The following is a 10,858-nucleotide window of genomic DNA, read 5'->3' as shown; positions in this document are numbered from 1 at the left end:
TGTCACGGACGTGATGCCTATATACATGACCATACCTAGATATTCTCATAACTATGCTCAATTCTATCAATTGCTCGACATTAATTTGTTTACCCACCGTAATACTTATGCTATCTTGAGAGAAGCCACTAGTGAAACCTATGGCCCCCGGGTCTATTTTCCATCATATTAATTTCCCAACAACTAGCTATTTCTATTACCATTTATTTTGCTTTCTTTACTTTTAGTCTTTATCATAAAAATACCAAAAATATTATCTTATCATCTCTATCAGATCTCACTTTTGCAAGTGGCCGTGAAGGGATTGACAACCCCTTTATCGCGTTGGTTGCAAGGTTCTTATTTGTTTGTGTAGGTGCGTGGGACTTGAGCGTGGCCTCCTACTGGATTGATACCTTGGTTCTCAAAAACTGAGGGAAATACTTACGCTACTTTACTGCATCACCCTTTCCTCTTCAAGGGATAACCAACGCAGTGCTCAAGAGGTAGCAAGAAGGATTTCTGGCACCGTTGCCAGGGAATCTACGCACAAGTCAAGACATACCAAGTACCCATCACAAACTCTTATCCCTCGCATTACATTATTTGCCATTTGCCTCTCGTTTTCCTCTCCCCCACTTCACCCTTGCCGTTTTATTCGCCCTCTTTTTCCATTCGCCTCTTTTTCGCTCGCCTTTTTTGTCCCGTGTGCCGTCATGGCTAGTCCTATCTACTCCTTTGTCTCCCGAGAATGAAGTTCTTAATTTTAAACAAAGGGAGGGAGAAAATCTAAAAGATGCTTGGTACAGAATTTGCAATGCGCAAAATAGATCTACTTCCGTTCTTCTTCGCAATTTTTATGTAGGCATCACTCCTTGGAATAGATATATTCTTGATACCATTACCGGAGGAAATTTCTTGGGTAGCCATACTTTTGATTCTTATAATGCTATCATAGCCAAGTTCGAGCGTGCCTTGGGCCCGGGGGCTACTGTCGGCGTTCTGGGAACCGGGGTACCCAGACTTGCCTGCTTGCGGCCCACTGCGTGGCTCCGCCAACGGCCCGGTACGGCCCAACTTCGGCAGCAACAACACAAGACCCTCGCGAGGGGCCAAGCCTCACAAGGCAAACGACGCTAAGACCTCCCTGGGGCGGCCTCGCTAGGCTTGCTCCTGATGAGTGGAGATATCTATGCAAGGGGCACCTCACGAGGTTCACGTGACGTGAGCCATGACGACCAAGGCCAGGCGGGCGCAGTGTACCAGTTTCCTCTTTCGTGCTAAAGAAGCAGGCGCAGGCGAGGAGTCACGAGGCATCAGGCAAAGGTTTCCATATCGATGCAACAAGACCAAGACCAGCAGGACGGCAGGACGGAGGTCATCGCGGAGCCCACAACAGCATCACCGCCAGTGTCTTTTGGCACGCGAAGACTACTTTTGTCAGGATAACTTGTACTAGTTGTCCCCCTTCAAATTGGCCGTTGTGGGATCCCTTCCCCCCTACATTTGGGAAGAGGACCGGGGCCTCTATAAATAGGACTAGCCACCACCATAGGAGAGAGCGGAACCTTGGAAAGGATCCATTCCACCAAGACCATCTCACCAGCTCCCAGAGCGCAAGAACACCTCTCCTCCTGAGGCTATTCTTCCATTGTACTAGTTCATCCATAGCCCTCGAGGCAATCCACCACCACCACACTAGAGTAGGGTATTACACCACAATGGTGGCCCGAACCAGTATAAATCTATGTGTCCTGTGTTCCTCGAGTTCGTCGAGCTAGGCCGTGGGATCATCGAGTAGATCGGTTAGGTGGGAGAGTTCTTCGTGCGCACCCAGTGTTCGAACCTCAAGTGTATTGCGGAACCCGTAATCCGATAAAATCTAACCAGTGGGGGTACGCTAAGTGCACCCACTGGGTGTAGTCCCCGAGACTACTGTTGAATGTTTGATTCGGCAGTAGTCTTAAAACTCTTTTGTCATAATAATCTGATTTGTGCATCTTATCACTCGGAAGTGACTGGTCCTTGTCTCTGTCAACTGACTTGTCTTGTTGTTCACTGCATAAATCCTGTGATCTTGGGGCCAAGTTTGCTGACCTGGAGAAGAAGCAAATTCATCTTACTCTCGGTCTGGAGTTGGCCCAGGAGAATTTGCAGAAGGACAAGGATGAAGCGGCTGCTATGGGAGGTAATAATTTGTCGACTGTTCGCTTTGTCGCTTTTTTCTTTTGGTCTTTTGAACCGAGTGACTTCACTCAAGCAGATGTGCGTAGTGAAAACCGACAACTCCAAGCTCGTCTGAAGAATGCTATTTCTTTAGATAAAATGAAGCAGGCTCTGGAGCAGAAGGAACTCGACCTTGCAGCGGTGCAGAAGACGGCGCGAGAGAAAACTGAACTTGCTGATAAGAAGCTGGCTTCAGTCGGCAAGTTGGAAGAAGAAAACGCCAAGTTGAAGGTTGCCATTGATGAAGCAAACAAAGAAGTTGTGCAGCTGAAGAAGGAGAAGGTGAATCTGACCGAAAAAGTTGAAGTTCTCACTCGGAAGAGGGACGAACTGGAGACTTATCTGGGTGGCCTCGCAAGGAAGATGTTCCTTATGCTTGAAGGTACTTTTCCTTGTCCGACTGACTTGCAAAAAACCTCCTCAGTATGTGACTGCCGATTCATTTTTTCTGTGAGTGCAGAATTCTGCCAAAATTTTGAAGAAGAAACTAGGCGGATTGAAACGATTCTGGATCCCATCAACTCCCCCGTCAAGGATGAAGCTGCGATGAACATGCTGCGACTGGAATCCCGCCTTGCTAGTGTCTTGGATTACATCGCCCGACTGAAAGTTGTGTTGTCCAAGATTGACAAGGCGCTATGGCCAGGGGATGAGCTTCTGAACGATCTCGAGTCTCTGATGACTCGAATCAACAGCATCCCTGACCGAGTGCAAGAGTGGAAGAGGTCGGCTGCTCGCTGCGGTGCGGATGTTGCTTTATCACTTGTCCGCGTCCATTGCAAGGAAGTGAAAGAAGAGAAGCTGGCAGCTCTCAAGGTTGCCAACACCAAGAAGCTTCAATTCCGATCCTTCATGGAGACCTTTATCGACGCAGCTACCCGCATTGCAGACGGCATTGACTTGGAGAGTTACGTCGCGCCAGCGAGCCCTCCTCCCGCCGAGTGAAAAAACTGAATAACTTTCCTCTAGATTTGCCTCGGAATGTTGAGTGATTTTGTAATTGTTAAACTCCTTTGGGCTTAATTGCCGAGTACCTCTGCCGGTGGTTCTGAACCTCTGCAAATTTATCCACACTTGGTTGCTTTATGTGGATGCAGTTGTTTTGTCTGCATTGCCTTCTGATTTCTTGATTTAAGCGAACCTGGGATCGCAACTGAGCTTCCGAGTGAGTGAGTTGTGTTTCACTCGGAACACATTGTACTTGTGGTGCAGCTCAAAGTGCAATGAGACGTTGTACTTGTGGCGCAGCTCAGAGTGCAACAAGACATTGTACTTGCGGCACAACTCAGAGTGCGACAGGACATTGTACTTGTGGCGCAACTCGGAGCGCACCCATACAATGTGCTTGAATTGAGCTTCCGAGTGGGAGGGTTGCTCCTCACTCGGAGTACGTTTTGTAACTTAGGCGAGTACGGGATCGCAGCTAAGTCCCCGAGTGAGAGGATTTCTCTTCACTCGGAGTGTGTTTGTAACTTAGGCGATTACGTGACTGTAGCTAAGCCCCCGAGTGAGAGGATTGCTCTTCACTCAGAGTATGTTTGAAACTTAGGCGAGTACGGGATCGCAGCTAAGCCCCCGAGTGAGAAGATTGCTCTTCACTCGGAGTATGTTTGAAACTTAGGCGAGTACGGGATCGCAGCTAAGCCCCTGAGAGAGAGGATTGCTCTTTACTCGGAGTATGTTTGTAACTTAGGCGAGTACGGGACCGTAGCTAAGCCCCCTGAGTGAGAGGATTGCTCTTCACTCGGAGTATGTTTGAAACTTAGGCGAGTACGGGATCGCAACTAAGCCCCCGAGTGAGAGGATTGCTCTTCACTCAGAGTATGTTTGAAACTTAGGCGAGTGCGGGATCGCAGCTAAGCCCCCGAGTGAGAGGATTGCTCTTCACTCGGAGTATGTTTGAAACTTAGGCGAGTACGGGATCGCAGCTAAGCCCCCGAGTGAGAGGATTGCTCTTCACTCGGAGTATGTTTGAAACTTAGGCGAGTACAGGATCGCAGCTAAGCCCCCGAGTGAGAGGATTGCTCTTCACTCGGAGTCTCTTTGAAACTTGGGCGAGTACGGGATCGTAGCTAAGCCCCCGAGTGAGAGGAATGCCCTTCACTCGGAGTATTTTTGTAACTTAGGCGAATCAGGTTCGCAGCAAAGCCCCGAAATGAGAGGATTGCTCTTCACTCGGAGTCTGTTTCAAACTTAGGAGAGTACTGGATCGCAGCTAAGCCCCCGAGTGAGAGGACTCCCCTTCACTCGGAGTATTTTTGTAACTTAGGCGAATCAAGTTCGCAGCTAAGCCCCCGAGTGAGCGGATTGCTCTTCACTCGGAGTGTGTTTTTGTAACTTAGGCAAATCGGCTTCGCAGCTAAGCCACCCACTAGGAGATTTGAACTTCATTCTCATGAGAAAACAATCGTTAAGATATTTTGAACAAATCATGTCTTTGATAAGCACACTGAAGGATTCTTATTACAACTCATCAGTCCGAGTGTTTATGTATAAAAGCATCGGAGCAGATCCACGTTCCACGAGCGTGGCTCGTCTTCTTTCTTGGCTGCGTTGTAAAGGTGGTACGCCCCGTTGTGGACCACCTTGGTGATGATGAAGGGGCCTTCCCAGGCCGGAGCGAGCTTGTGAGGCCGTTTTTGGTGCACCCGGAGCACAAGGTCTCCTTCTTGACAAGCTCTACCTCTGACATTTTGGGCATGGAATCGACGCAGGTCTTGTTGATAGATGGTCGACCGGATCAGAGCCATCTCTCGTTCCTCCTCTAGGAGGTCTACCGCGTCCTGGCGAGCCTGTTCTGCCTCAGCTTCTGAGAAGAGTTCCACTCGGGGGGCATTGTACAACAAGTCACTCGGAAGGACAGCTTCAGCCCCATATACCATGAAGAACGGGGTTCGATCAGTCGACCGATTGGGAGTCGTCCTCAATCCCCATAGGACAGATGGAAACTCAGTCACCCAAGATCCAGCTGCATGTTTGAGGTCGCGCATCAATCGAGGTTTCAGTCCTTGAAGGATCATGCCATTCGCTCTTTCCGCCTGCCCATTCGACTGCGGATGTGCAACAGATGCGTAGTCGACTCAAGTGCCCTGGGAAGCGCAGAATGCTCTAAACTCATCAGAATTAAAGTTGGAGCCGTTATCTATGATAATGTTGTGAGGGACCATAACTGAATATAAGCTCTCTGATGAAACTGATGGCAGTGTTTGAGTCAAGATTCTTGATAGGTTTGGCTTCGATCCATTTGGTGAACTTGTCGACTGCTACGAGCAAATGAGTAAAGCCACTCCTGTCGGTCTTGAAAGGTCCAACCATGTCCAAACCCTAGATTGCGAAAGGCCAGACGAGTGGAATAGTCTTCAAGGCAGATGTAGGCTTGTGGGACATGTTCGAGTAAAACTGGCAGCCTGCGCACTTGTCGACTATATCTTTAGCCAACTCATTTGCTCGTGGCCAGTAAAATCCCGCTCGGTATGCTTTGGCCACGATGGTCCGGGAGGACGCATGGTGACCACAGGTCCCCGAGTGAATCTCATTTAAGATCAGTCGACCTTCTTCTGGAGAGATGCAACGCTGAGCAACTCCGGTAACACTTTCTCTGTATAGTTGTCCACCTATCATCGTGAAGGCTTTGCATCTGCGGACGATCTGGCGGGCCTCATCTTCATTATCTGGGAGTTCTTGCCTGAGCAGATATGCAATATAGGGCACCGTCCAGTCGGGGGTGATCATTAAAACCTCCATGACGAAGTCGACCATAGCCGGGACTTCAATCTCAGTCGGATCGGTTGAACTTATCAGTTGTGGGGGCTCCTCTGTAAAGGGATCTTCTTGAACTGACGGCGTGTGGAGATGCTCCAAGAACACATTACTAGGAATAGGTTTTCGAGTGGAACCTATCTTTGCCAAATCGCCGGCTGCTCGATTCTTGATCCGGGGTATGTGGTGGAGTTCCAACCCTTCAAACTTCTTTTCTAGCTTTCTTACTGCATTGCAATAACTAGTCATAGTCGGGCTCCTGATATCCCATTCTTTCATTACTTGATTTACCACCAGATTTGAGTCACCATAGACCATCAGGCCACGGACGCCGAGTGAGATGGCCATGCGCAACCCATATAGAAGAGCTTCATACTCTTCTTCATTGTTTGAGGAGTCGAAGTGAATCTGGAGGACATAACTGAGTTTGTCGCCTCTTGGTGATACCAAGACTACTCCAGCGCTAGAACCGTTCAACATCTTGGATCCATCAAAGAACATGGTCCAATGTTCCGAGTGAACTTGAGTCGGCTGTTGCTGCTCAATCCACTCGGCCAGGAAATCTGCTATTGCCTCGGACTTGATTGCCTTCTTTGCTTCGAATTTGATATCTAAAGGGAGGAGTTCAATCGCTCATTTGGCCACTCGGCCGGTTGCATCTCGATTGTTTAAAATTTCGATAATGGGGCGTCACTGACGACTGAAACTGAGTGGTCTGCGAAGTAGTGTGCAACTTTCTTCGCAGTCAGGTAAATACAATAAACAAGCTTCTGGTAATGCAGATACCTTTGCTTGGACAGCGTCAAGACTTCAGAAATATAATATACTGGGCGTTGAACCTTGTAGGCTTTGCCTTCTTCCTCCCACTCGACTGTGAGCACCATGCTGACAACTTGTCTAGTGGCTGTGATGTACAACAATAGAGGCTCCTTGTTGATTGGGGCAGCAAGCACCGGCTGGGTGGAAAGCAGGGCTTTGAGCTCTACAAACGTTGCTTTGGCTTCAGGATTCCACTCGAACTTGTCAGACTTCTTCATCAGTCGGTAAAGAGGCAATGCCTTTTCACCGAGACGAGAAATGAATCGACTTAATGCAGCCAAACAACCAGTAAGCTTCTGAACATCGTGCACGTGCACAGGGCGTGTCATTCGGAGAATTGCTCCAACTTTTTCTGGGTTTGCGTCGATCCCTCGTTCGAAAGCGAGAAAACCGAGTAACTTTCTGCCCGAAACTCTGAATGTGCACTTTGACGAATTGAGCTTGATATCATATCTTCCTAAGTTGGCAAACGTTTCAGCGAGGTCAGTCAATAGGTCGGAACCTTTGCGAGACTTGACCACGACATCATCCATGTATGCTTCCACGTTCCGACTGATTTGCATGAGCAGGCACTTCTGAATCATGCGCATGAACGTGGCACCAGCATTCTTGAGGCCAAAGGGAATAGTAATATAGCAAAAACACCCAAATGGGGGTGGTGAAAGCCGTTTTTATTTCATCGGGTCCATACAGACGGATCTGATGGTACCCGGAATATGCATCCAAAAAGGACAAACGCTCACATCCCGCAGTTGAGTCGACAATCTGGTCGATGCGGGGAAGAGGGAAGTGATCCTTCGGGCAGTCCCGATTGATGTGCTTGAAGTCGATACACATACGGAGTGAATCGTCTTTCTTGGGGACCATTACTACATTGGCGAGCCACTCGGAGTGGTATATCTCGCGGATGAACTCAGCTGCCAGAAGCTGAGTTATCTCTTCGCCAATTGCCTTTCTTTTCTCCACGCAGGACCGACGGAGATGCTCTTTGACTGGTTTTGCTTTTGGGTCGACATGCAAACGGTGCTCAGCCAGTCCCCTGGGTACACCCGGCATGTTAGATGGCTTCCATGCGAAGATGTCCCAGTTCTCACGGAGGAACTGGATGAGCGCTTCTTTCTATTTGCTGTCGAGTGTCGTTGAAATGTGAGTCGGAGCAGCATTGGGATCAGTCGGCTGAATGTGAATAGGCTTTGTCTCTCTAGACGACTTGAACGAAGATTCTGAAGCAGGCTTCTTGGCCCGTAACAAATCACTCGGATCTACATTTTTAGTGTACTCTTGCATCTCTACTGCTGCCATCTGTTCGTCAGCAATTTTTGAGCCCTTCTGTAGGCACTCTTCTGCTCTTTGCCGATTCCATGTGACTGTAATCACACCTCTGGGGCCGGGCATCTTCAACTTGAGATAAACGTAACACGGTCGAGCCATGAACCGCGAATACGCAGGTCTCCCAAAAATAGCATGATAAGCACTATGGAAATCTACCACCTCAAATGTCAACTTTTCCTTGCGGTAATTCTTTGAATCACCGAAAACCACATCAAGAGTGATCTGACCGAGTGAATCTGCTTTCTTTCCTGGGATGATTCCGTGGAATCGCATGCTACTCTCACTGAGCTTGGACATCGGGATGTCCATCCATGTGAGGGTCTCAGCATACATAATGTTCAAACCACTACCTCCATCCATCAAAATCTTGGTCAGTCGAGTGCCCCCGACCACTGGGTCGACCACCAACGCTTGCCGCCCGGGGGTAGCAACGTGTGCTGGGTGGTCGGATTGGTCGAATGTAATGGGAGTCTGAGACCACTTCAAGAACGTTGTAGTTGCCGGAGCAACCATGTTCACCTCTCTATTAATAACCTTCAGTCGACTTTTGCTCTCGAGATCAGCAAAAATCACCAAAGTAGCGTTTACTTTGGGGTAACCGTCATCCTCTTCTTCTTTGTCCTCTTCCTTATCAGATTCTTTCTCTGAAGATTTGTTCTCTTGGAACTGCTGGATAAGGAGTCGACACTGTCGAGTGGTGTGTTTGAGTAGAATCAAGTTACCCTCTTCATCCTTTTTGGTGTGTATGTGACATGGTAAATCCAAGATATCATTTCCCGCTTGATCTTTCACTTTTTTGGGGTTCCACGGCCCCTTAGGTTTTCCCTTGAACTTCACTTGGTTCAAAACAACAGCTTCAGCAGGGCCTGCAGGTTCAGCCTTGCGCTTCTGATTCTGACTGGAGTTTACTCCTCCGGTGTCTTGGGCGACTGATTTGTTCTTGCCACAGCGGAGTCGGTCTTCTTCTTCGCCGTTAGCATACCAAGTGGCTATTTCCATCATTCGGGATAGAGACATGTCTCCTGTTCGACCGAACTTCAGGTTGAGCTCTCGGTAGCGGACACCCTCTTTAAAGGCGCAAACTGCTTGGTGTTGCGACACATTCTCCACTGTGTGATGAAGGGTAGTCCATCTCTGAAAGTCTCATTTGGCTTCTAAACACAATGCTGCAATTCAACAAGCCCGGCAGGCCATTTGCAGATGCCCTCAAATGTTTTTGTAAACACTCGGGCTAACTCTTCCCAATTGTAAATACTTCCAGGGGCCAACTGATTCAACCATGCTCTGGCAAAACCCTCTAGCATCAGAGGGAGGTGCTTCATGGCAACTTCGTCATTGCCACCACCAATGTGTACCGCCACTCGGTAGTCCTCTAGCCAAGTGTCAGGCTTTGACTCCCCGGTGAACTTGCTTACACCCGTTGCCAACCTGAAGTTGTGAGGGATCTCAGCAGCTCGGATGGCTCTACCGAAACACTCGGGGCCAGAAACGTGTACTCTGCTGCCACTGGGACGATCTCTATATTGTCCTTCTCTATACGCTCTGTTCCTGTCGACCAAACCCTGCACGAGGAGTGATCTTGCGTCGAACCCAGGTTCTCTTGGATTTACCGGGGCTCTCCGCTCGTCACCATGCGGGCGCCTGTCATCATACCGCCGGGGCGCGTAAGACCCGCCCTTCGGAGGGGGCGAAGGCACTCGACGGTGGTTGTCATGGGCAAACTGACGATCATACTCTCCATGGACTCTGCCCAGGTGCCGATCTCGACGGTGATCACGATCTTCGTGTCGCAAGGGTGACCCTGGACTATGTGCCTACTGAACTGTATCTGCAATCACAGACCTGCTGTGTATCCTGTTGCGCGACTAAGAAACAACTGAGTTTTGCTCGCCTGCTGCCCGGAGCAGCGCTCGGATCTGCAGCAAACCTCTGCCAGCCTCTTAATGGGATGGTTGGATTGACTCCGCAATACGGGTTGCAGCTGCAAGATTCTGGATCGGAGTGCGGTATACCTGAGGTTCAGGCGGAAACAATTGTCGCTGGCGTCGACTGGATTCGGGGATCTGTCAACGAGCACGTTCGTCGAGTGAATGCTGAAGATTCCCCACACGCGTGCGCTCAGCCAAGGTGGCTAGGCGCGCGGCTTCCAAGGCCCGAGCCTCGGAGGTCTCCCCCATGATGCGGCAATGCAACTCTTCCCTCTGCTCTAAAGTGAGAGCTTGGGGCTCATACTCTTCATGATCATACGACGGGCCATCGCCGTCGCCACCGCAGTTGTGACGGAACCCGGGTGGGCTGCGACGAGAGTTGACCATGAGAACTTCCGCTGCGGGGTCGCTGCTCCTGCACTTGGAAAGGGTTTCTGTGAAACCAGTCGACAGGTCGAATGGCCCGTAGAGAGATTCGTCTGGCTCGATTGCCGCGACCTGAGGGGTGGCCGACTGGCGAGCCACCGCATGCTTTACCCACCACTGAAGCCGCGACCGACCGGATTGCTTACGGCGGCGGACAGCTGGGAGGGCAGATGGCGCGGGAGCCGACCGATACTGGGTCGACGGCTGCCGCAAGAGAACACCGCAGGCAATCGCGCAGAAGTGCGTTGCCCCGCGGATCGGAAGGACCTCGACGTCGAGGGGGGCTTCTTGAAGCCAGGCGGACTCGTCGGCGATGAAGACGAGCGCGCCGAGACGGATCTCACGGCCCACAGCCAAACCACCGTCGGAAACCATGTTGATGTAGATCG

Source organism: Aegilops tauschii, chromosome 4 (genome assembly GCF_002575655.3).
Source record: "Aegilops tauschii subsp. strangulata cultivar AL8/78 chromosome 4, Aet v6.0, whole genome shotgun sequence".
In the NCBI taxonomy this organism is placed as follows: domain Eukaryota; kingdom Viridiplantae; phylum Streptophyta; class Magnoliopsida; order Poales; family Poaceae; genus Aegilops; species Aegilops tauschii.
The sequence above is the reverse complement of the archived record's forward strand: the minus strand, read 5'-3'. Positions refer to the sequence as shown.